General features: G+C 41.8%; 2 long non-coding RNA genes across 6 annotated transcripts; one reads left to right on the top strand and one right to left on the bottom strand.

Moving 5' to 3' along the window:
• Positions 1 to 1,496: 1,496 nt before the first annotated feature.
• LOC122200888 lies at positions 1,497 to 18,405 on the bottom strand. 2 transcript variants are annotated; one of them, XR_006193967.1, is made up of 5 exons: positions 18,154 to 18,405; positions 17,040 to 17,214; positions 3,134 to 3,344; positions 2,059 to 2,147; positions 1,497 to 1,857 (listed from the first exon to the last, which is right to left on the bottom strand). It is a non-coding gene; the product is annotated as an uncharacterized LOC122200888 (long non-coding RNA). The 2 variants fall into 2 exon arrangements; XR_006193966.1 differs by lacking the exon at positions 1,497 to 1,857 and adding an exon at positions 1,881 to 1,952.
• LOC122200889 lies at positions 1,865 to 13,808 on the top strand. Of its 4 annotated transcripts, none has more exons than XR_006193971.1 (3): positions 1,865 to 1,981; positions 2,491 to 2,848; positions 7,762 to 8,098. It is a non-coding gene; the product is annotated as an uncharacterized LOC122200889 (long non-coding RNA). The 4 variants fall into 4 exon arrangements; XR_006193969.1 differs by lacking the exon at positions 7,762 to 8,098 and adding an exon at positions 13,657 to 13,808 and having other exon boundaries at positions 1,866 to 1,981; XR_006193970.1 differs by lacking the exon at positions 7,762 to 8,098 and adding an exon at positions 3,143 to 3,230 and having other exon boundaries at positions 1,866 to 1,981.
• Positions 18,406 to 26,156: the final 7,751 nt, after the last annotated feature.

Consider the following 26,156-nt stretch of genomic DNA (forward strand, 5'->3'; position numbering starts at 1 on the left):
GATTGCGTAAGTGATGGTGTAATTCACAATGTACAGGAAACACGAGGAAAAGCAGATTTTCCAATCATCTTCTTTATAAAGTCATTGTAAGTCCTGCCCAGTTTTTATCTCTGGGTTACCGGGCAGTGACTGTGAGCTTTCTTATGTCTTATGTGTATGTATAGCTGTGTATGCATTGCACCTGAACTGCACACTACTTTTCAAATCTTCTGTAAGGGGAGCCTGGGTGGCTTATTTGGTTGAGCATCTAACTCTTGATTTCGGTTCCGGTCATGATGTCATGGTTGTGAGATCGAGCCCCACGTTGGGGTCCACACTGGGTGTGAAGCTTGAGATTTTCTCTCTCTCTCTCTCTCTCTCCCTCTCTCTCTCTCTCCCTCCCTCCCTCCCTCCCTCCCTCCCTCTCTCTCTGCCCCTTTCCCATTCTCTCTCATCCTGTGAAAACAAACAAACTTCCTTAAAAGTTGGAACAAGGAATAGCTAGAGTGGATATGGGACATGTGTCTGCAAGGATCTCAGTGAAGAGCTTGGAGATTCTCCATGAGCATCACACATTCAAGATTCTGAAATGGTCTCAAATTCACTTAATATCTTTCTATGTGGATATGGTTTTTCATGGAATTTTGCTTATGCTGCCACAGAGCTCAGGCTCACCGACTGTATCGTCTTGACACGGATAAAAACATCTCGTTCTTGATTGGATCTTACTGTCTCAAGCTATCAAGTGCGTTGTTTGTTTTATGGTGTTTTTACCCATAAATAACAGGAAGAATATTAGCACATACTTCCTCAAATCATTTTGACAAGCTTTCTAGTGTGATCTTTTAAGATTCCATTATATAACAGTTTCAGGTCATTTTATAAGAAGTATTTGTATTTCTGAATCTCTGTCTTCTAGACCAGGGATTTCAAACTATGGCCAACAGCCTGGTTGCTAGTTTTTGTTTTGTTTTGTTTTGTTTTGTTTTGTTTTAATGTGGTTTTTTCGGAATACCGTCATTCCCATTTGTTTAAGTCTGTGGCTACTGTTGTGATAAAATGGCAGAATGGAACAGTTGTGATAGAAACCAGTTAGCCTTCAAAGCCTAAAATGTGTATTCTGTCTCTTTTTAAGGAAGAGTTGTGCCAGCCTCTGTTGTAAACTATGGTTTCTTGATAAGGGGAGATCCTAATTACAGCTAACATTCTTATTAAAAGCATATAGGGGCGCCTGGGTGGCTCAGTCGGTTGAGCTTCCGACTTCGGCTCAGGTCACGATCTCGCGGTCCGTGAGTTCGAGCCCCGCGTTGGGCTCTGTGCTGACAGCTCGGAGCCTGGAGCCTGCTTCCAATTCTGTGTCTCCCTCTCTCTCTGACCCTCCCCTGTTCACGCTCTGTCTCTCTCTGCCTCAAAAATAAATAAACGTTAAAAAAAAATTAAAAAAAAAAGCATATAAGAATAGGGCGGTGAAATACTCTTTAAAAAAAAAATCTGTTTCCTCTGTCAGCTTCCTTTTCTTCCTGCAGTTCGTTCTGTGTCTGTAAGTTTGTGTGAATCTGCTGCATTTGCCCCACAAACCAGTCCAAGTTGGTACAAGTGGACCAACACCAGGGTACGTGTGTTGCACAGGTTGATTTTTTGGGTGAAATTGGAAAAAGAAAATAGATCATAAATATTTTCTGCTCCTGTTCTGCTATTGTCCCTATGGCAGAGAATTCTTTTTCATTCAGAGTATTTCTGGGAGGAGCTAACAAAACCAAGACATAATGCTCTTCTCCGTGCCTTCTGGTTTCAGTTTATTTCCAGGGCAACAGAGATGTCACAGTTGTGTCACAGTCCTTCTGTGTCTGGATATATATGAGTCATAAGATCTGTGGACTGAATGCACATTTAGTGAAATGACTTACAGTCTCTCCTGTGATGCTAACCTTTTTGTAATTCAGGTCCTCCCTTAGGCAAAATGAGGTCCCTTTCTGAAGGAAACAGAAGTTAAAAAATACAGGTAAAACAAACAAACAGAAGCTCGTTTCCCTTTGCTGAAACAGGAAAGGGAGAAAGCAGTGGTTAGAGTCCCAGTACCTGGGGGTGGTTTCACATAGTCTTCCGGGATTAGTTTGAGTCTCTGTGCGATGACTTGGCCGCTGTGTGACCTAAGATCCATTTCTTATCTGTAATGTGGGATAATAATAGATCCTATTTTGTAGAGTTGTAAAGGAGATTAAAAGAGTAATTGCACGTAAAGCACTTAGCATAGAGCCTGATATTTAACAAATGTTCAACAAACGTTAGCTCTATTAATAGGGGCAATAATACTTGGAAGGCTTATTACTGTCTTAGCTCAGTCTGCCGTCCCCAAATACCATAAACTGGGTAGTTTATCCACAGCAGGCATTTAGTTTTCAGAATCCTGGGGTTTGGAAATCTGAAGTCTTGATGCCGGCCAGCCGGGTCAGGTACTAGTTAAGACCATCTTCCAAGTTGCAAACGGCTGCATTCTCCGTGTATCCTCAGGTCAGAAAGAGCGCCAGCTATGTGTCTCTCAACGGCCTCACTTTGTAATACTGCCACACTGGGGGGTTGAACTTCCAACATACGGATTGGGGGAGGGCACAGACATTCAAATCATAATACCCATTACTCTTAGGGAACAAATTATGTTCCAAGAGACTCTGGAATAACATCTATATACACACATTGATTCAATGGGAGGCCAGGGGTTTAATGGAAATGAATGGCTACGCAGAAGCTGACAGACACTGAGAACTGGCCTGAAGGGGAGAAAATAGGACTGAATGGAAGACAGTCTTACCGGTATTTATATCTACGCTTTTAATCACATGCACTCTCGTCAGTAAGAATATGTCACCAGGTGAGTAGAATTACTTACTTAGAAGAGATTTTCAAAGTGGCCACTGCTTTATTTAAAAATAAGTTGATTACTCATATTTTTATAAATATGAAATTAAGAACACTATATTTTACTGTGGACATTAATTTTTAATAATGAATATGTAGAGTATTTCAATTTAATTGATATTTCTAATCCATCAACAGTGACCAATAAATATACATATCTTCTAAAACATTAGATAGTCACAAGGAAAAAGTAGTAAAGGAAATAACAAATAAAAACTAGGATGCTATCTTTTCCTACCTGAGGAAGAAGACGAAGGATTTCTACCCGAAGGCCTGGAGATATGGCCTTCCTCTCTGTAAAAGGAATGATGTTACTGAACAATATCACACTGACGATTATTCTTGTCCCTTTAGCTGTATGGTAAGCTTGTGGAAAAATCTGCAACCTGGTCATCCTTCTTGTTAAGTTCTTGACTTCAGAATCCACTGGGGATATGATGGCGCCTTAACTTAAAAACAAACAAACAAAAACGATGTTTTTCATTATTACCAAATTTCAGTAAGAACATTTACCTGGTATTCCATTTCACAGATCTTCACGAGTTCTCCAGGGATCCTTCTGTACTTCCTTAGTCACATGTGGTCTTTCTAAACTAGCTTTAAAATGGATTCTTTTCGTTAGTAGGTATTTAGGCTTTCTTGGGCTAGTCATTTTTTCCCCCCAAAATAGGTTTATTTTAGAAATTAAAAACTCGAGATCCATTAATGTTTCAATTACCAGTGATCTTCCTACTGTAACTGACTGCTGAGTGTAATATTTTTAAAAACATTTTAAGAGTTATTTTAGAAATCTGATGATAGAGAGTAGAAGAGAATCCTGATTGTATTAGCAGAGTTGCAAGAGAAGCTGCAAATTAGCTAAAGTTATCTTCAAGAATAGAAAACAGGGATGTGTTTGCCAGACAGTGAGGATCTGTGGGTGATCCTTGAGGTCAGTCGATAAGCTAAGGTTTTACTTGAGTTGGGTTGTGATTATCTTCGGTAAGCTGTAGAGGTTTCCTTTTGAGAAAAATAAATATGAAGCAAAATGTGAATGGAGTCAACTGTGTAGTGTGTGAAAGTGGATTTCTTTTAAGAAATTACCTGTGTGCTCATCTGGGAAATTTAAGGCCGTTTTTAGTATTGCTGCTTTAGAACATCATACCGCACATAATTCCATCTGCCTTATGACGAAGCTAGACTGCTCTAGCAGTCAACAGAGAAACAACAGAGAAACAACATGGAGACATTGTATCTGTTTAAGTCAGCATTTGTCTTTCTTTTGGATTGCCAGCCTCCCTGAAAGTAATTTAAGTCCGTGAAGTCACAAAGCCGCTGCTGTCTATCTCAAGTTCAAAGCTGTACCTACTCACTTACGGAGACTATAATCATAAGTTGTCTGATTTGTCAGCCTGTCTACTTGGTGGGAACCTGGGAATGTCAGGTCCTGTCATGTTTAGTCCTTTAATGAGCCCCGATGAGTCACATGAACTTCGTCTTTACTCTCCCCCCACCTGCCGCCATTACAAACACGCATGTGGGCGATTGGAGAATCTATAAAGGGGATCGTCCAAAGTCTGTTCCTGAACTCAGGCAATGCCTTCTGTGAATCTGGAAAGTTGGGAAAAGCTGAGATGCTAAAGGTAGAAAACTATAATCCAGTATTCTCACAGATTACAAATACTTGGGCTCTGAGAGGTAAATTTACTGTTGACCAAAAATTAGTGGCAAAACCAGGAATGGAAACTAGATTATTGATTCCTGTGTCAAAAATATAACTTGTATTTTCACTTAAAAGCTACATTATAGATAAAATTTTTACTTTTAACAATATGTACTGAAATGGAAGGATTATGTTTAGATTTATGTGCATTCAGATTATTTTGGATAAATTCCTTCAGTTTTCGATTCAGTTTCTACTTTAGCTAGTAATGATTTGGAAAATTCCACTAAATTATTTTTTCCATTATTTATTTTTCTGTTAAATTATTAACTCCTGTTGCCACAATTTTCAAAATAATAATTGATTTTCTGATTATATAGTTGATAAAAAAATCACTTTATAAAACTCGTAAAATAAGTACATAAAGACTTAGATGTGACTACAAAAATGTGTATGATCTCAACGTTTAAATAACCCACTAGTACCGTTTTGGAAAATTTTCTTTTGTTTTTTATTTTTAAATTTTTTTTTAATGTTGATTTCTGAGACAGAGAGAGACAGAGCATGAGTGGGGGAGGGGCAGAGAGAGAGGGAGACATAGAATCAGAAGCAGGCTCCAGGCTCTGAGCTGTCAGCACAGAGCCTGACCAGGGGCTCAAACTCAGAAGACCACGAGTCATGACCTGAGCCGAAGTTGGACGCTCAACCAACTGAGCCACCCAGGTGCCCCTGTTTTTTATTTTTAATATCAATCAAGCAACCATTAAATCTATCAATCATTTGTATTCATTTTCTCAACCTATTCTGGAGTATTCACAAGTTTTAGATGCTGGACATACATTAAATGTAAGACAAATAGCCCCTTTTGTATTTATATTTTGTGTTTCTTGTGAAAGTTACCATTAAATAACTTGAAAATAATAAATGATAACTATAATTGCAAGGAAGAAGAACAGTGTGTCCTCTGAATATATAACAGAGGGAATTTGGGTGGAGAGAGGCCAGACAAAGCTCCTCTAGGAAAGTGACATTCAGGTTGATCCTGAATGATAAGTGAAAGCTAGGTAAGGAAAAAGTAGGGGAAGGGGTTAAGGCAAGTATATCACGTTATACACCTCGCTTTTTAATTTTATTTTTTATTTTGAACATTAAAAAAACTAGCAGTAGCTGTCATTTATTATGCCCTGCCAAATAAAAATTGCCCAGTCTAATCTTCACATGTTTTAAAAGTAATCTCTACACCCAATGTGGGGCTCAAACTCACAGTCCCAAGATCAAGCATTGCACGTGCTACCAACTGAGCCAGCCAGGTAGCCCCTCGTCTCAACTTTTTAAAAATAAAATGAATGTAAATATAACTTTGGTTTTTTGTTTGACAGAGAGCGAGAGAGTGTGTGTATGGGGGGGTGAGGGGCAGAAAAAGGGAGTGAGGGTAGGAGAGATTGAGAGAGAGAGGGAGAGGGAGAGAAAGAGAGGGAGATAATCCCAAGAAGGCTCCACACTGTCAGCACGGAGCCTGATGCAGAGCTGAATCTTACAAGTATGAGATCATGATCATGACCTGAACTGAAAGCAAGAGTCAGACGCTCAACTGACTGAGCCACCCAGGCACCCCTAAGTATAACTTAATAAGTGAGGGATTTACAGGATGCTTTTAGTGCCCTTTATTGTATATTTTGAATATCCATTATTTCAGTTGTCTAAACTATAATGACAATATTTAATCAAAAATGCTTTTTGAATCTGTGACTATTTCCTTAATGTATATTCAGAAATCTGTAAAACCTTGGCTAAAAATTGTAATGATATTAATGACTCTCAATACATACTGAAAACATTATTTTAGGAAATATATCAATTATTCTAAAATTAAAAAAAAATTTTTAATGTTTATTTATTTTTGAGAGAGACAGAGACAGAATGCGAGTGGGTTAGGGGCAGAGAGAGAGGGAGACATAGAATCTGAAACAGGCTCCAGGCTCAAAGCTGAACCCGACGAGCACAGAGCCCGACATGGGGCTCGAACCCACGAACCATGAGATCATGACCTGAGCTGAAGTCAGCCCCTCAACTGACTGAGCCATCCAGGCGCCCCATATTCTAAAATTTTTTTTAATGTTTTTGTTTTATTTTTGAGAGAGAGAAAGAGCATGAGTGGGGGAGGGGCAGAGAGAGAAGGAGACACAGAATGTGAAGCAGGCTCCAGGCTCTGAGCTGTCAGCACAGAGCCTGATGTGGGGCTTGAACTCATGAACTGTAAGATTATGACCTGAGCGAAAGTCGGATGCTCAACTAACTGAGTCACCCATGTGCCCCACAATTAGTTATTGTAATGGCACTATGGGCAAGTTTCTATGTAACTGTACCTGTAATATATGTTTTTATGTCCAACAATAATATTTAAATTTGAAATTTTTTGAATGCTTGAACACTTTATTTTTATTTTCTTCTTTTTCTGTTTATGATCATTTGCCACGAAGGTAAATTACTATTTTGTGTGCCCTTCCTCTGTATTAGTATAATTTATTCATTGCTGTCTTTCTTAATTTTATTCTTTATCAGAAAGTTTTGCATATTGAAACTATTAATACATTGGATGTTTGGCAAATATTTCCTTATTCTTTATTATTTAGCTTTAGTATTTAAATATGTTATACAAGCATATTGACATTATCTTATTACAGATTTTGAAAGTAGTCTCTATCGTAGGTTATATATTCTATGTAGAGAGATGTTTAGAGAAGCAAACCCCAACCCCACCGTGATCCACACAGCCAACCTTGCTTGGCTATTTTATGTGAATTCCTGCAGCTTTTATTCTATATATTTACATATGTGCACATTCATAGAAGCTTTTCTTTTCCACAAAGATCCTATTCTATAAACATGGTTCTTCATGGAATTGTTATGTTCTCGAAATGACTTCTTGTCGTAAATTTATTTCTTTTTGGTACAGATAGCTCTGCCTCATTCTTGTAAATGTTTATATAATGTTTCACAATGAGAAGCTAGAAATAAAAGCAGTGTTGTGCTGGGAAATGTGTAACCACCGCCTCATTGGGGAAAGAACACTAAAGCCCTGATCTCTACCTTTACGGACTTGCAAGGTGGAAATCATCTCACTCTTGGTGGTTTCAGGCTGCCAGTAGTTTCACTGTCAGATCACAGAATTGTGAAAATAACTCTTGGCTTTTTGCCCCTTGCACAAAGCTGATCCTTTGCAGGCCAGCTTCCCGGCAGAGCCGACTGCTTGCGGGAGAAGTGCTCTGCAGCCCGGTGCTTCAGGGAAGTCATGGCCATGAACAACGCACACTCCTCCCTTTCTTTGGGGTGCAGAAACGGTGGCACAGTGCTGGAAATGGAGTTTCTGCCATCCTCTCTGGCTGGAGCCCTTGATTAGGCCAAGGAGAAGCAGACACTTCTATTCATCCAGGTTGTAACCTGAGTACCAGGGGCCTGCATCTGTCTCTCCAGGAATCTGACCTCTGGCCTTGAACCGGTCACCAAATTCTGGATGCATTTTCTCCCAATCAGTTCTGTTCCAGTGTGGCACCAATCTTTTAAACCGGTGCTCTATCAATGAATATTAAATTATTTCCACGTTTTCAGTTTTTTAAGTGTTTTTTTTTAAATTTTTTAATTTTTTTTTTGAAAGGCAGAGTGTGAGCAGGGCAGGGGCAGAGAGAGAGGGAGACATAGAATCTGAAGCAGGCTTCAGGCTCTGAGCTGTCAGCACAGAGCCCGACACGGGGCTTGAATTCACGATCTTTGAGATCATGACCTGAGCTGAAGTCGGACAGTGAACTAACTGAGCCCCCAGGTGACCCTCCAGGTTTTCAGTTTTTAAAATATTGTTTCATAAATGCTATTATATATGCAAATATAAGATAATTTCTGAATGATAGAAAACTGGAATTTGAATTACTTGATTCAATAACTTAAACTTTCCATAAAACATGGCAGCATATCCTCCTGGATATGAGTTGCACTTTCCCTCCAATTCTTTTGTGTACTTGTTTCTCTTCAATGTTTCCAGTATTGTTTGTCTGAAGTTTTGAATTGTTTCCAAAGTAGAGGACACAAAAAGAAGTATTTTGAGCCATTGTAACTTGCACTTTCTCACTTCTATCAGTATTGATCATATTTACACTTCCTTCCATGTGTTTTGTATTGATTCTTGGAAATCTTGTTCATATAATCTAATTTCTGGGTATATGTTTTTTTCTTAATATATAGAAGGTTAATATATATTCTGGGTGTTAATTTTGATCGAATATTAAATACTTTCAAATTATCATTTATCCTTTAATTTTGACACTGGTGCTTTTCCTCCTCCAGAAGTTAATGCCAGTCTTTCTTCCTTACGGCTTTTGATTTTTATATCTAACTTACTGTGTCCTTTTTCATTTCATGTGGAAGAATATTTTCCTACATTGGCTCTGTAGATCTCGAAGAATTGCTTTCCTTTCTGGTACGAATAAGTAATAGAAGTTCCTAAATATTGCTTGTCTGTTTCTTCCAGTGATTTGGAATTCTCCCACCTTCGTTAATAAGGTTATGATTATAGACTCCTTACTTCCATGGACTTGTGTTTCCCTGTAACAATACGATAGCTTTATCATTGTCCTTCCTTTTGAAAGTTATCCTGTGCATTCTTGAGCATTTTATTTCCCGATGAACTTGAGAATCACGTCAGGTTCTGTAAACTGTCTTTGAGAAATTTTCTGAATTTTTTTGAGAAATTTTCTGAATTCAGAAATTGTACTGAATTTAGACAGATATTTGGACATTCGACTTCTCTGGTAATTTATTATTATTATTGAGCCTTCTTTATCTTCTTCAGTAAGGCTTTGGCATTTTACTACATACCTCGTAACAATTTCTCGTTGTGTTTATCCCCAGGTGCTCGTATCAGTTAGGATTCTAGTTGCAAGCAACAACATTCTCTGGACAAAAATAGGCAATAAAGACTTTTTCCAAAGATATTGGGAGGCTCACAAGTAGGCACCAGGAAGCTTTTCAGTAGGGGATAGTGAAGCACTTCCAGAGTGCTGAGAAAAAGGAAATACGGTGACACTGAACCAGCCAAGCACAAGCCAGGATCTCTGCTGCTGCAGTAGATCCGGTCCAGTCGTTCTGTGTGAACTTGAGTCGTGAGCTGGACGTGAAAGATCCTGGAGAGGCCAGGGGGGTGGAGCTGAGGCAGGATATGTGTCCTCTGTACTCCAAGGAGTTGGGAGGGAAAGATTTACGTCCTTCCGACTTCCACAGACAGAGTTGGACTCCTGGGATTATTTCCCACAAACACTGTATTTCCTGGTGAAGTGCTTCCCTCCGTGGAACTGGGGGTGTCTGTAGGCAGTGGGGGAGGGTTGGGTGGCAGAGGCAGCCCGCGTACCATGATACCTTCTGGGGGTCTGTAGGGAAGCTGCTCAGTGTTATATGCTTATCCTGTATTTGCTTACTGAACGCTTTTATTAAGTGAAAGAATTGTTCACTTGACTGGCATAGAGATTTTCTAGATACATCTTTGTATTATAAATATAAATTATTATACATATTTATAAGCATAAATTTTTCTCTTCATGTCCAATATTGCGTCTTGACTTTTCTTATTTTATTGCATTTCTTTTTGGCCTTTCTGGAGCCTGTTGTTTGTTTGTTTGTTTGTTTGTTTCCTTTCTTTCTTTCTTTCTCTCTCTCTCTCTCTCTGTCTCTCTCTTTCTTTCCTTCTTGTTTATTTATTTTGACAGAAGAGGGGGCGAAAGATACAGAATCCCAAGCCGACTCCATGCTGTCAGCACAGAGCCGAATGTGGGGCTCAATCTCACGACCCTGAGATCATGACCTAAATCGAGATCAAGAGTTGGATGCTTAATCTACTGAGCCACCCAGCACCCCAAGCCTATTGTTTCATTTATCTTTTATAGTTACTATGTCCTAAGTAATAATGCCATATTGTTTAGATAGAAATAGTAAATAGCTCTATAAACCTCATACTCAAAACCAGATTTTCCACAGCCACCCTCACTTGTCTTCCAAATTCCTCTCTCTAATGACAGTCACTTTTGATTCTTCCATCTATTTTTTCTGATAGTTGTATTCATATTTCTGGATGGTATATCTTTAAAAAAAATTTTTTTTTATTATTTAGTTTTGAGAGACAGAGACAGAGTGAGGGTGGGGGAGGAGCAGAGAGAGAGGGAGACACAGAATCTCAAGCAGGCTCTAGGCTCTGGGCTGTCAGCACAGAGCGTGACACGGGGCTCAAACCCACAAACTGTGAGATCATGACCTGAGCCGAAGTCAGATGCTTAACTGACTGAGCCATCTAGGTGCCCCTGGAAGGTATATCTGTAGAATTCTTTTTGTTTGTTTAAGTGTTTATTTAAATTCCAGTTAACATAGAGTGTAATATTTGTTTCAGGTGTACAACATAGTGTTTCTACACTTCATTACATCACCCGGTGCTCATCACAACAAATTTCACCCGTTCCCCACCCACCTCCCCTTCAGTGACCATCACTGTGGTCTCCATGGTTAAGAGTCTGTTTGTTGGTTTGCCTCATGCTCCCTCTTTTATCCACTCTGCTCATTTGTTTTGTTTCTTAAATTCCACATATGAGTGAAATTGTATATGTGTCTTGCTGTGATTAATTTCGCTTAGCAGAATACTCTCTAGCTCCATCCATGTCATTGCAAATGGCAAGATTTCATTCTTTTTTTATGGCTGAGTAATATATGTGTGTGTGTATGTGTGTGTATGTGTCTGTATGTATATATATTGTATGTGTGTGTGTATAAATCATATCTTCTTTATCCATTCATCAGTCAGGGGACACTTGGGCTGTTTCCATATCTGGCTATTGTAAATAATGCTACTATTAACATAAGGGTGCATGTATCCCTTTGAGTTAGTGTTTTTGTATTCTTTGGCTAAATACCCAGTAGTGGCAATACTGGATCATAGGGTTAGTTCCATTTTTAACTTTTTGAGGAATGTTCATACTGTTTTCCACAGTGTCTGGACCAGTTTGCATTCACACCCACAGTGCATGAGGATTCTTTTTTTGTCAACATCTTTACCAACACTTGTTATTGATTACGTTGTTGATTTTAGCCATTCCAACAGGTATGTGGTGATATATTATTGTAGTTTTGATTTGCCTTTTCTTGATGATGAGTGATGTTGAACATCTTTTCATGTGTCTTCTGGATATCTGGATATCTGGATTATTTGGGTTTTGTGTGTTGAGTTGTATAAGTTCTTTATATATTTTAGATACTAACCCTTTATCAGATATATTATTTACAAATATCTTCTCCCATACGTTGCCTTTTAGTTTTGTTGATTGTTTCTTTTGCTGTGCAGAAGCTTTTTATTTTGATGTAGTCCCAATAGTTTATTATTGCTTTTGTTTCCCTTGCCTTAGGAGACATGCCTAGGAAGAAGTTGCTACAGTCAGAGAAATTACTGTCTGTGCTCTCCTCTAGGATTTTCATGGTTTCAGGTGTCACATTTAGGTCTTTAATCCAGCTTGAATTTATTTTTATGTATGGTGTAAGAAAGTGGTCCAGTTTCATTCTTCTGCATGTTGCTGTCCAGTTTTCCCAACACCATTTGTTGAAGAGACTAACCTCTTCCCATTGGGTATTCTTTATCTTTAGAAACTCTTCAGAAGTTTCAATTTTGGTAGAGATTACTGGTTCTCCTTTAACTTCCTTATGTAATTTCCTCCTTATTTCCCTGCTTTTATTTTCCCAACATAATTGCAGTATAATTAGTGAAACCACTAGCAGGCTCTTACACTATTCTGTGTAGGTAAATACATATGTATGTTTTCACTGATGAGGCCAAAAGTATAGATGATGTATTCTTTACTCATATTATTTTTCCTCATATTTAATTATTGCCTTATAGCTTTTATTTACATAATTATCTATTTATCTTCCATCACTTTTCCCAGAAGCGATGATTTTCCACACAAGCCCTAATTTTTACAGCGCTAGAACATACCACATCACACATCTGGCTTGTCGTTTTTAAACTCCTGGTTTTCCTCCTCCTCCTGCTCCTCCTCCTCCTCCTCCTCCTCCTCCTCCTCCTCCTCCTCCTGTCTTCCCTCCTGCTGCGGTCTGGACTGGTCACTTGTCACCTGCTGCAGGGCAGGTACCCTGGGACCCTCTTTAGCCGTCCTTCATCACGTGAGGCCTCTTTTCTGGATCCCGTACCTTCCTCTTGCTTTACTTTCCACGAGCGCCTTTTGTAAAACTCCCTCGGAAAGGGTACCTGGAAGATTAACTGTTAAATCTTTGGTTATTTTTAAATGTCTGTGATCTGTCGCACGGTTCGATGGAATTCAGTCATGACCCTGCACGCTGGGCTAAAAATGAATTTTCCGCAGAATTCAGAGGGTGTTTCTCCATTTTACTCTAGGAAGCAGACTTGCTGTTCCACAGTCTAATTTCGTGTTGCTTCTGACCCTGTCACATGCCCAGCTCCTGACCCACCACCTCATGCTTTTAAGATTATCTCTATTCCACGTGGTATCGAAACGTCATGATGACATACACAGATGAAATCCCTTGTTCCTTTTACTGGTCTTTCACTAAACCCTTTCAGTATTGACATTTAATGTGTGCCTCTTTTCAGAAATTTTCGTGCTTTAAAAAAATGTATATATTAGTTGCATACACAAATACATGTTGTTATCTGCTCCTTATCCTTGTTCTCCTTATTTGGGTTTCTTAGCTGTGCCTAGGAAGCATTATCTGGCAACCCTGCCCCTCACCGTTGTGCCAGAACCATCTGTCACTGGGTTGCATTTTATTGTTGCTCCTGAGGCCTGATTTTATCAGTTTTTATCAAAATGACTTTTCTTTTTCAAAATAAAATGTTCTTATTTGAGCATGTGTGCTCAGCAGTTAGAAGCACGCATTACTGCCGGCGCCTTACCGGCAAACACGGATATAGGACGAAGAAGCTGGGGTGAGGGTCTTGTTTATAATATTTTTAATATGTTCATTTCTTACATGGTATGAGACAACTCTTGTGGTCTTGGAAATAACAAAAGTCCAGTATCACATAGCCATGCCCTCATTTACGAATTTTTTTCAAGAAAATGAACCTGCTCTGTGGGTTGGAAATTGGAGGATGCTGACTTTGATGAAATAAAACCTGAAGCACGTTCCCTGGACCAGAGGGGCTCTCAGCAGGTACAAGGAGGCGAGAACATCAATGAATGAGAGCAAAATAGATAAATAAATACAATGGCACACCATTTTCTGTTGCCTGAGACAATTATGGTTTAGAATTTTATAACTGTGACTCTGGAGTTTGTTTTGTCCAGAAAAGAAACAACAACAGTGATCACTCACTCTGGAAGAATACCTTTAGATATTTTCATTAAACCCCCAAACAAATAGGATACTGTATCACATTTGCAGGTGCGAAAAATATCCAGAGTTTCACCCACTCACCTGTTATTTAGCCCTTACTAAGTGTCAGACCCTATACTCTGCACAGTACAGTCAGTCAGAAATTAGACTCATTGACCCTGATTTCACAGAGCTTAGTCGGGTAGGTGTGCAATCCGTGTCAAATAATCACACACACAAAACGTGTAAGGGTTTAGGACACATGACATATGCTGTTGTCAGCATTCCATAGTGGACTTTGTCCTTTTTGTTCATTCAAGAAGTGTTTTAGAACTTTGGCTTGTGGCCAGGCTTTGTCCTCTGGCGGGAAATACCACCCAAACAAGTCAGACACAGATCTTGCCCTCAGGGGAATTACAAGCTAGTAGATCCTTAGAAAGGACAGGAAATACGCTGGAGGTTATAAATTTGGGAAATAGGGAGCTGAAATTCCAAAATTAACACTTATTCTGATGCCATAGCCCATCGTCCTCTATCTCACACACCTTTCCTAAGTTCACATGTGTTTTTGTGAACACTGGTCTCTTTGCTTGGGTAGCTGCCCCGCAGGTGGACGTCCTTCCCGTGTTGGAGAACTTCCCACACTGTGTGAGTCTACAGACACTGAACACTCAGGTACTTTTTTCCAGGTCGCTGTGCAGAAACAGGTCGGGCGTGTGGTCTTACCAATTCCCTATGCTCATCTCCATTTCATTTAGGGTTAGGTGTCTCAAAGGAGGGACCATGTGTGAGTGTATTGACGGAGAAAACACCTGGCTTTAGGGGATCACAGTCACGGAGTCCAGTTTGCGGCTCTCGCAGCCACAGAGTCTGTCTGTGGCTCCGATATTCAGCCACGGAGTCTGTCTGTGGCTCTTGCAGCTACCGAGTCCATCTGTGGCTCTGCTGTTCTGCAGTGGAGTCCAGTCTGTGGCTGTGATAATCAGCAGTGGCAGCGGGAATGGTCTCATTGTGCTGTGGTTTTGACTCCAGTTGTCCCTTTTTCTTACTACTGTTGAGTCTGGTTCTCCCTCTTTCTCACGGCTGATGAAATCATCTCATAGCGTCATTTTCTATTACTTACAACCAAGAGTCCAGGCTAATTCGCTTTGGATTATTTCATTGCAAACACCGACATTGCCTGGCCAACAGTGGGTTGGATGACAGGGAAATGAAATTTGTTGTGTGCTAATGCGGAGTTCTCTATAATTTCCTCCTTCCTTCCTTTACTGTAGGAAAAGGTACATTAATAAGAATTAAAGTATTGAAAATGCTTTCAGGACCATGACTTGTGTCCTGGCAAAGATAATCCACTTAGAATAATTTGGCTTATTGAAACCTATACATTGATTCGCCCAAAATGAATGTCTACAAATATCCAGACTTTAACTGATAGCATCTTCAAGACAATTGAAATCAGTGATAAACCAGTGATAAACCAGTGATAAATCAAGGATAAACCAGAGATACTTTCCTTTTAGTCTGCTCCTAGTAGCTGTTAACCTTTTATTCTTATTTTGTAACTTGTCTTTCAGATTTTTGTGTGGACATAATCATTTTAAAAATGTGAATTGAAAAATCTGTCAGTCTTTAACCTCATATCACCAAATAACTGAGCACTTGTGATTTTTTTCACTTCTCAACCAGTAACTTTGATATCATCTGCATATAGCCTAAAGAAAATGTCAGTCAGGGAATTTGCCGATTCTCAGAGCTGTGTTCTAGCAAAGGAGGTTTCTGACTGCCCCTGCGTTTGTCTGTGCTGACTGGTTTGCTTACCAATGCCTCGTTCACCTTGTGATTTATGAGGAATTCGTTTTTCTGAGTTTTCACTAACATTAATCTACACAAACCTTCTTTGTGTTGTTGTTGAAATTTAAAAGAGCTTTATGTTTGCCCCCTGCAAAGTTTGTCAAAATAAATACCTATCTGGCTAAGTAGAAATTTTCTGTGATACTTATTCATGATAGAAATTGGTAAAGACTCTTTTGATTCAACGTGTTTAATTATAGGACCACGTTAATGGTTCTGAAAAGAAAAATGGTTACACTGTCCACATTGTTCATTCTGTCAGCCTTTCGGATCTTTCAAGGATATTGGGGAGCCCTGGCCACTGGGCATATGGTCTGTTGGTTAATACCAGGACATGTCAACCACCACATCTTAATCACATGCCGGTTAAACTCTATATGCAGTAATTTGGATATTTCTAGATATCTGGATGTTTGATAGATGGATACCTACGCAATTAAAACAAATTCCAAATGTTTATCTTTGAAGCCTATGTTGCCATGAACTGATGCCTTTAATGGCTTATCTAAAGTTCATGGAGAATAAGGAAAAGTGCTGTTATGTCAGTGTCCAATAAAAATAAAGTGCAGCACATAGATAAAAAGATACATCCTGGTCCCTAACCCTCAGATACAGGTAAACATCTCTATGTGAAAGCAGATGCTAGTAGAGCTTTGTATCAGTTCCTTCTTGCCGCATTTACTCCATTGCCATCATCACTGTGTCTCTGAGTTCATCAGCGTTAGCTTTGCTGTTTCTTTCTTTTTGATCAGTTTCTTTGGGAGTGATGTTTTTCAGATTGACTTCATGTACTTTTAGCCGTATTATTTATTTACGTTTTCACCATAGCTTAATGTACCAAAATACGTGAGTGCTATTGACCCTTTGTCCTGAGTGACATTCTGTGCTACAGTTAATATTTTGTAAGATAAAAGCTATTCACAGTAAGTTTGTTTTAATATTAAACCAAAGACTTAATGAAACCTTTCTACCTCAGATTTAGGGGTGGGGACAAAAGAGGTCCAGATAACTTCAGCAGGAGGCCAGCATGCATGACCAGTGCCTTCATCCATTCTCTGCCCTCGTTTTCTTCTTGCAAGATCTCTAAGTGAATGAAAGGCCTTTTGTCTTCATCTGTCATTGGGGAAGGTTTAGTTTCATTCTCTTCCAGAACGGAAGGGACTCACGGTGCCCTGAGATGTACCGAGTCTCAGCTTCCTTCTTGTTTTATTACAGATACTAGTACTGCAGTAAGCTTACATTTGCTTGTGCTGTTTGTATTGCAAATACTTACACAAACGTTGTCACTTTGTGTGTCCCACGCAGTCTAACCAAGTATCAGTTTTTATCTTCACTTTATAGATAACGACACTAAGGCCCAACGAATTCCGTAACATGTGATGGCTCGATGTGTAGATTCACTGTTGAGAAGGGCTGGTTCCAGAACCCGTGTCTCCAAGCTGAGTGGCCTTTGTAGTACAACACAGCATCTGTCAGTTACTATGCTCGTAATAAGTATTTACCTGGCCAAACCCCTATTTTTTGGACCCATGATAAAGCCCACGGCCACTTTTATTGCCTTATGGCGCCAGGTAATAGGGATTCAAGTTCGATGGTGAAGTATCAAAAATACTGCTTTCTAGATATTGCAGTGTAGTGAGTGCAGGCGGGAGCAGTTTGGTCGTATTGTAAGATGAGAATCAAATTCACTTCGGTATCAGAGAATTAAATCTCTGGGATCTCTCAGTCTCAATGGACAGCGAACTGACCCTTTAGTGTTACTTACTTACAGCTCTTCTCAGAGTTAGCTTCTTACGAATGGGGACCGATTTCAGCTTTTCTCAATCATCTTAAGAGTAAATATGAGACTATAGAATAACAGTGCTGTTCACTTGAATTGCATTTTACAGGTTTTTAACAGCCTGATCTGATAGGAATCCTGGGGGGCGGGAGTGAGTGGGTGATGGAACAAACAGGTTTTAGAATTCTCATTTTAGGGGCGCCTGGGTGGCTCAGTCGGTTAAGCGTCCGACTTCGGCTCAGGTCACGATCTCGCGGTCCGTGGGTTCGAGATGGGTTCGAGCCCCGCGTCGGGCTCTGTGCTGACTGCTCAGAGCCTGGAGCCTGTTTCAGATTCTGTGTCTCCCTCTCTCTCTGCCCCTCCCCCGTTCATGCTCTGTCTCTCTCTGTCTCAAAAATAAATAAACGTTAAAAAAAAAATTAAAAAAAAAAAAGAACTCTCATTTTAGAGATGAAAAACTGAGACGAAGGGGCTCGTCCAAGCACACAGATCCTGAGCAATCATCTTGGGGCTAGAAGTCCGTTTTCCTGACAGTCGGGTTTGCATTTCTCCTAGCTCCCTACCCCTGCCTCCCACCCCCCCCCCCCCCCCCCAACCCCAGCCCTACCAGCGTTGGGGGCTATGCCAGCACTCCCGGCAGGTGGCGTTTTGTGATAGCGAAGCGGCGGCCACACTGTTTTTTTCAGTTCTGTTCAAGAGAGGATAGGTAGTCTGGACACGAGCCTTCGTGTCATCAAGCGGTCAGAATTCCTTACGGTAAAACCCAAACGCTCGTCCTCAGGTGATGCTTGGAGGAAACGCTTTATGGGGGTTGTAACGTGTAAGTGAACGTCTGTACCGCGTGGCCCTGGGTGCTGCTCGGTGCCCTCCCTGGATTGAACCCCCCCCCCCATGGGTCACGCCCACGCCCTCGGGGGTCCTCGCCCAGTCGTCCGGTTTAAGCACACCTGCCTTGAAACCGAAGCGTGCGCACGGGACAGGATGGCCGACAGCTGGCCGTTTGTCCGCTCACACCCGGCCTGTTGACGCGTGGCTCGCCCGTGGGAGCCGACGGGTCGGGATCCCGGAGTGCGTCTTCCAGGACGCAGACGTGTGGGGGACGGCACAGCCCCGTCCCCGCAGAGGAGGACGCGCCCCTGGGGAAAGGAGGAAGGCGGCAGCGACGGGGAGCACAGCCGGTGAGCGCGCGGAAGGGGGGAGGGGCGTGCCCGCCGACGCGCCTGCGCGGACCACGCGTCCCGCCTGAATTGGCACGTGAAGGACGGGTGCCCCGCCGGGCTGCCTGCTCAGGTCGGGGCGCCTCCTGCTACAGCTGGCGCCTGTGGGCAGGGGCAGGTCCCCAGCCTCTGGCAGCTGAGCGCAGGCGCGAGCAGCCCTAGCGGAGTTGCAGCCGTCAGCCCTCCTTTAGCTGCAACGTGTCCGTGTGCACGGCCGCTTCTCCCTTATTCGCGGGCGAAGAGGACAGAGGGCCCTAAGACGCCCTCTTCAGCCTCCGAATTTTTCAAAGCGATCCTCATCCGAAAGTCGAAAGTCTTAGCGCCCTGCTCAGAAAATCCACCTGTGCAGCCCCGCAGAGACCCGGAGGCGGGTTCGGTTGTAGTGGCCGCAGGTTCCCTTTTGGCCACGTCCGGCGTCCTACTGCAGGGTGTCCTCACTGCCCCACCAGCGGTGTCCCGCCTGCGGGCAGGCCTCCATGGCGCTCCCGAACTTCAGCCCCGCTTGCTTCTCCCGTTTCACTTCCCTTAGCTTCTCTGTCACGTTCCCTGTTTTCCTGTCCCAGCAACAGCTTTCTCGTCCAAGGCCTTCTGCTCCTCCTGCTGCCTCGTGCCTCTTTCCCACGCTGGGGGCTACCCTGGATTCTTCCGGGAAGTTCCTATTCGGATGCATCCTCTCTCCGAAAGTATTTTCTCCTTGCAAATGGGCAGGGGGTCACCCATTTAATCCCAGTCACAGACGTCGGCAGGTTACAGCCCACAAGGCTCTATTGTGAGCGGTTCTCCGTCTTTCTCAAGCCTTCCTCGGAAGCAGAATCGGCAGGACTCTAGGTGTTGGGGGACAGACGTTTTGTTGACAAAGGGTCATTTTATCAGGCTGCAAAGAGCTGACCCAGAGTGCTTTCTCTGTGCTTACTGAGCGCCGTTTGAGAGCTCAGCCAGCTCTGTAGTGAAGATTCAAAGAGGCATGTTCTGTGTTTATATTTCCAGCACTTTGTTTCAGAAAGATGCAGGGCGACGGTCCATTCGCCTTCGCAGCATTGTAATTATCTTAATGATGACTAACTCACCAAGCTCTTTCTGTACAGTCATCAAGATTCTTGTGGTTGCCACGTCCAAGAACTTTGTCAGATTGCAATGTCCCCCAAATGTGATGGTCCTCAGAACATATTAGTCAGCTAGCGTGACACATCCATTCCAATTGTTTTTCTTAATTTGAGTTCCAGAAATTAGGAATAAGCCTTAAAAATGATTAGAGATCATAAAAAATTACAGGAGGTATTTGTATGTTTTCTTTATTTTGAAGCTACTAGGATGCATTTCCATTTGTTTAGCAAATAAATACTGAGTAGTCACTCTTTTCCTTAATATACTATTCCTCGAAGGTAGTATTGTGCAAGTGTTGGGGAGGGTCTACTTAAAGTTATATCTTTTTATGTCATTAACAAAATTATTTTTATTTTTAATTTATTTTTGTTAAATGTTTATCTGTTTTGAGAAGCAGAGAGAGAGTGAGTGGGGGAGGGGCAGAGAGAGGAGAGAGAATCCCAAGCAGGTTCCACACTGTCCACGCAGAGCCTGACCTGTGAGTTCGAACTCACAGAATCTGAGATGACGAATGGAGCCAAAACCCTGAGTCGGACACTTAACTGACTGAGCCACCTGGGCATGCTGAAAATGATGTATTTTTAAATAAAAATTCTGATACCTTAATGTAAAGTGATTGCTGATCTTGTTAAAACATTAAAAATGTTTCAAGCCTTGTGCTAATATTTGGCCCTAATGAGCTTATGTTCTGGTTACAGGAACTTGTTTACCTACAGAATCATAGGGAGCTAAAGGAGGTATTGCAGTTAGTGTTGCTTGTTTTTGTCCCAACAGACTTGGAGTGACTGCTGACGTCTGTGTCTTAGGATTCCTCACCCTCTGAGACACACAGAACAGTAATACCAGTTACTTCCCTCAGGAAGCTCACAGTCTAGTGGGGGAAAATAGTTCACATGTAATAGTATCTCATAATATCTATATATTTTACTTATTCGTGCTTAGCGCTGTTTCATAGATGGGACATTGAATGTCGTGAGTCATCGTTTGCCCGAAGTCACACAGTAATGGGGTGGTCAAAGCTATGTTTCAACAAAGGTGTCGTGCCTGTGGATCAAGGGAACCGCCTGCCGAGGATTTGACCTTACATCATGGGGCACCAGAAGCCCTGAGAAAATTAGAACCTGTCTTCTCTCAGACTCTTGAGTTGGGAAAACTAATGCAACGATGGCACTTCATTCTGGATAAACAATCACTGTCTTCCGATGTTTTCTATATTCATCTGTCCACTTGATCTCTTGAGTGTTTCATACCTTTTTAAGTGGGGGAGAAACAGAGACAGTGTTGTGCTGTCCTGAAAACTCTGTAAAAACTGCCAGCAATTCTGGAAAAGCCCAGAGTCAGTTACAAAGGCTCAGCCTCTGTTTTCTGGAATGAGTGTAGTTGAGTGCTATCCACACTTGTCAGTTGAGACAAAAGGATTCCATGTTTCTCAGTGGGCTTACATCCCCTCAGCCTCTCGAAGAACCACAAAGCCATGGGTCTCTCAACAGCCATGACTGTTGGTTCCACTGAAAACGAGAAAAATGCTAGTCTGGGAAGTATATGACCAATGGAAAGACGAGAACAACCAGTTACGGGCAGAAAGGTCCTCTGCCCCGTCAGAAAACACGAGTCAGGACACAGCTCATGAGAAGAAGCTCTTCTCGTGGTTCCAGCTGACCATGAACAGAGTAAGTGGACTGTGAGGTAGTGAGGTTCCTGTGGCTGGACGTTTCCCAGAAAGCTCTGTGAAAATGTTTTCGGTAGTAGCTGAGGCAGTCCTGGCAGAGGGTGAGGGGCTGACACACGGTCTCATTTTCCCTCCGTCCTGCTTCTCTGGCGCCCTCCCTAGGGTAATGCTTTTTGCTCCTGCCCCTTCCTTTTGCGGCTGGCGGTTTTGAGAAGTGGGTCTACAAGAGGCAGAAGGAGGATCATAAAAAGGAGAGAAGGCTAGGAGGAGGAGGAGGAGGAAGGCAGGTAGGAGATAAGGGAGGGAGATGCATGGTGGTGAGGTGGGGGGTCTTGTTGTCCTTGGCAGGAGCGCGCCGGCACAAAATTACTCCCGTCTACCTGTGTCACAGACGTGTTGGCGCGGCGTGTCGATGCCCGGTGGAGAGCTCCAAGATGTCAGGGTGTAGGGTAGGGTAGGGATGCCAGGGTGACCGCTGACACTCAGCCTGACCCCTTGCACACCTTTTGCCCCCACGGCCTGCACAGAGCCCGGTGGGGAGGCCCTGTCCCAGTACCGGTGGCCCTCTTGGGAGTAACGCTCCTAAGCTTCTGCACACAGCCTGCCTTCGGCTGTCTCTGTGTCTGTGCAGTCTCTCTGCCTGGTTTCTGTGGTCTTCTCCCTGTTCAGTGCAGTGGTTGCCCTCTGACGTTACCTTTGCTTCCTTTTAGGGAAAGTGTGCCTGTGTGTTTTGGAGTTGTCCAGAGAGGAAGTTGTCTAACTTAAGCCCCTGCATGCTTGCCTTGGCCCTTAAGGCCCTTTTCGTGGCAGGACATGGTCTCATGACCTGCCCTTAGAACTCTCCAGGTCCTTCCTCTCCTCCTCTCCTCCCCTCCCCTCCCCTCCCCTCCCCTCCCCTCCCCTCCCCTCCCCTCCCCTCCCCTCCTCTTTCTCTCAGGTCCCTGCCTAAGGTCTCCAGGCTCTAGTCGGTGTGGTACCAGACTCTCCCAGAGCTTTCTTCAGGATGGCAATGGTGAAAAACTCCACCATTAAAATTAAACACTGAAAGCAAAGAAAGACCTTCTGTTTTCTCTTGCGGTAAAGAACAATGTAGAGACTTAAAGGGCAGTGAGTATGAGGGAATTGTGTAAGAAATGAAAGAGCGTCCATACTTGCGCCTTGCCGGGCACATCTGTTCCCTTTTCTCGTCTCCAATCACTGCACGTCGTGAACTTGATGTACACGTGTAAGTGCCACACGTGGGCAGTGGGCTCTGTGGGGGACCCTAAAGCCCACATGGGGTGTAGGAAGGCTGTCCCTCGTGTCACAGCCCACGCAGGGATCGTTCCAGTGTTTTGCCGAAGTTACTGTGTTTCTGCCTGTCGCTTCCTGCTAACCTTCCCTCATTGGGCCAAGGCTCTCTCTTCAGAGAGGTCGTGCGTGTGACAAATTGCTCTGCTATGTGGCCGGAGCCACAAGACAAAATATGGGAGGTTTTAGCATTTCTCAGAGTGTCTCTAAGTTTGGAATTTTGATAACAAAACAAAATTGGCAAATATGTCTAGACTTGAATTAAATCGGAAGCAAACACTATTATGGTTTGTATCTTTAGAACCACAGTTGGGACTTTGGCTTCTATTTGGGAGGGAGTAGCTAGTATCAAAAAATCCTCCAGAAGGAAGGAAATGTCAGATCTGGATAGAAAACGAAAACAAAACACGGCAACTGTTGGAATTCGTTTGGCAACGATCACAGCAGCCGAGTTCTGTGGAGACGAGACCGAAGAGCAGAGGAAGTTGCATCAGGGTGAACCCCACGTGTGCCTCTGTTTCCCCCCATGTTCATCGGTGAATCTCAGCGATGGGGATGAAAGTGAAGGAGACTGTCAGTCGTAGAGTCCTGTCAGTCTTGTTGTGATGGGGAGAACGCATTCCGGGAAACCGAGGCAGCCAAAACGCGAGAGGAAATGGTCCTCGAGGAGAGTGCACTGCAGAGACACGAGCCTCACATTGTGCCGGCAGCTTTGCCTGCGGCCTGTGCCACCCACACACGCATGCACACACACTGCACACACGCCACACACATACACACGCACATATACCACACACACACCACACACACCATGGAGACTCAGGAAAACACCTCAGTTGAGATCTCAAAGGGCTACGTCGGCAGTAAGAGCTGCACCATAAAAACCTAAGTACCACGTTGAAACGTAAAGACAACGTGCAACTGAATAGGGCTAACAAAGCCTGCACCACATCAAGGTGATCTGGTCACCCACCAGTGGCTCGTGACAATTATGCTAAATTCTTTTTGCTGGAAGATCATATTATTCACTATCACTCTAGTGATTGTTATCTCCAAAGCAAAGTTAAAAAAAAAAAAAGTTGTCACCGAAGGAAAAAGAACAAAATGACCAAAAAAGAAAAGAAAAAAAAAAGACAAAAAAGAAAACTAAAAAAAAAAAAAAAAAAAAAAAAAAAAAAAAAAAAAAAGACAATAGTAAAACACCTGTAAGAGATTTGATTATTGTAATTACCAGGCACAAAACTTCAATATAACTATGATTAATGGGTTTGAGTAGTAGAGAAAAAAATGGAGAATTTACCCAGAGAACTGCAATCTACTTAAATAATATAAATTCTAAAAACATATATAGTAACAAATTAAGACAGTGATAAAAGTTAAAATAGTAATTTAGGCACAATAAAACCAAGGATTAGTGAACTAGAAGTTGATTCAGCAAGAAATTCCTAGATTGAAGTCCAAAGAATACAAAAGATGAAAAAGAAAAGATTGTAAGAGCCAGATACAACGTAGTGAAAAGTCTGGAAATTTGTGTCATTACAGTCTTCGAAGACAGGCAACAGAGAATTGAAGGAAGCAACATTCACATAGCTTTCAAAATACCTCAAATAACACACAAGACACACACGCGCACACACACACACACACACACACACACACACACACACACTTGTGCGGACCATATAAAAAGTCCTGTTTCCTTCAAGGGTGAAATAATAAGACAGCAAAGTTTTTATCAGAAACAGTACAAGACAAAGAGATGTTATCCTAAAACACTTGAGAATAAAATAAGTCCCACTTTAGAATTATATTCCTTCAGAGAATAAAGAAAATAAAGTCCTTTATAAACAAAGAACAGAGATTCATCTTGGGGTGACCACACTAAAAGAACTATGAAAAGATGTTATCATCGAGGTAAAAAGAAAAGAATATTCACTGTTTAAAACAATAATAATATGTTGTGGGGTTTAAAAAATGTAGAGAAATCACATAAAGGAAAATAAGTGCACAGAGCCAGGAAATAGAGTTCAGGTTGTGAGTTCCTTGTGTTGTCAAGGCAGTAGGGAAAGTATTCGTTTGAAATAAGATCTAATAAGTCAAGGATACCTATAGTTACATTTAGGTTAGCCACTAAAATAATTAAGCAAAAAGTCATAGAAGAAAATAAAGTGAACGGTTTAAAAATCCTAAATAAGAGGGCCGCCTGAGTGGCTCAGTTGGTTAAGTGTCCAAATCTTGATTTCAGCTCATATCACAGTCTTATGGTTTGTGGGATCAAGCCCCATGTCGGGCTCTGTGCTGACAGAGTGGAACCTGCTTGGGAGTCTCTCCCTCTCTGCCCCTTACCTGCTTGCACATGTGTGCTCACTCTCTCTCCCTCTTTTTCAAAATAAATTACTAAACCTAAAAAAAAATTTTTTTAATCTTTTTTGATGTTTTTTTTTTTAATTTATTTTTGAGACAGAGAGAGACAGAGCATGAGCAGAGAGGGGCAGAGAGAGAGGGAGACACAGAATCTGAAACAGGTTCCAGGCTCTGAGCTGCCAGCACAGAACCCAAAGCGGGGCTAGAACTCACCGTGAGATCATGACCTGAGCTGAAGTCAGATGCTTAACCGACTGAGCCACCCAGGCACCCCAAAAAAATTTTTAAATAAGAGGGGATTTAAAAGGAACAAAGAGCAAATAGGATAAGTAGGACACCTAAGTGGGACACTTTAACATAGTAGATTTAAAACTGAATATATCAGTAATTATATTACATACAGATATATGTCTTCAAAACTAAAGACAAAAAATTTCAAGTTGGAAAAATCTCAACTACTTTGATAGGTTATAGGCAGTAAGTTATGTCCTGTAGAAGTCTGATGTAGCTTAATAAATTTATATACAACTTGGACTAAGGACAAAAACTATTGAAAAGATTGACATTTCATCAAAATAAAATTTTCCATTCATCAGAAAGTTACAATAATTCTAAATTTGTATGCTGCTCATGCAGTAGCATAGACCAAAATAGTCTAATAACACAGACTCAAAGTACAGAAGGCAAATCTAACAAAAGGAAGAGAAAACATGGAAAAGATAGAATCATTGGAGCCGATGTAAATATTAGGACATGTAGGAAATAAATCATTAAGGATGAAAAATATAACATTCGTAACCATTGACATAAGTGAAATAAGTAAAAGATTGCATCAAACAACTGAAGAGTAAGTATACATAAAACAGTTTTCAAAGTAGACGATATGCTGGATCAGAAAAAAATCACTACGTTTCATAGGATTGAAGTTCTTCAGAGTATGTACTTTTCTTAGAGGAAAATCATGCA

The sequence above is a fragment of the Panthera leo genome, chromosome D1 (genome assembly GCF_018350215.1).
Source record: "Panthera leo isolate Ple1 chromosome D1, P.leo_Ple1_pat1.1, whole genome shotgun sequence".
NCBI lineage: Eukaryota > Metazoa > Chordata > Mammalia > Carnivora > Felidae > Panthera > Panthera leo.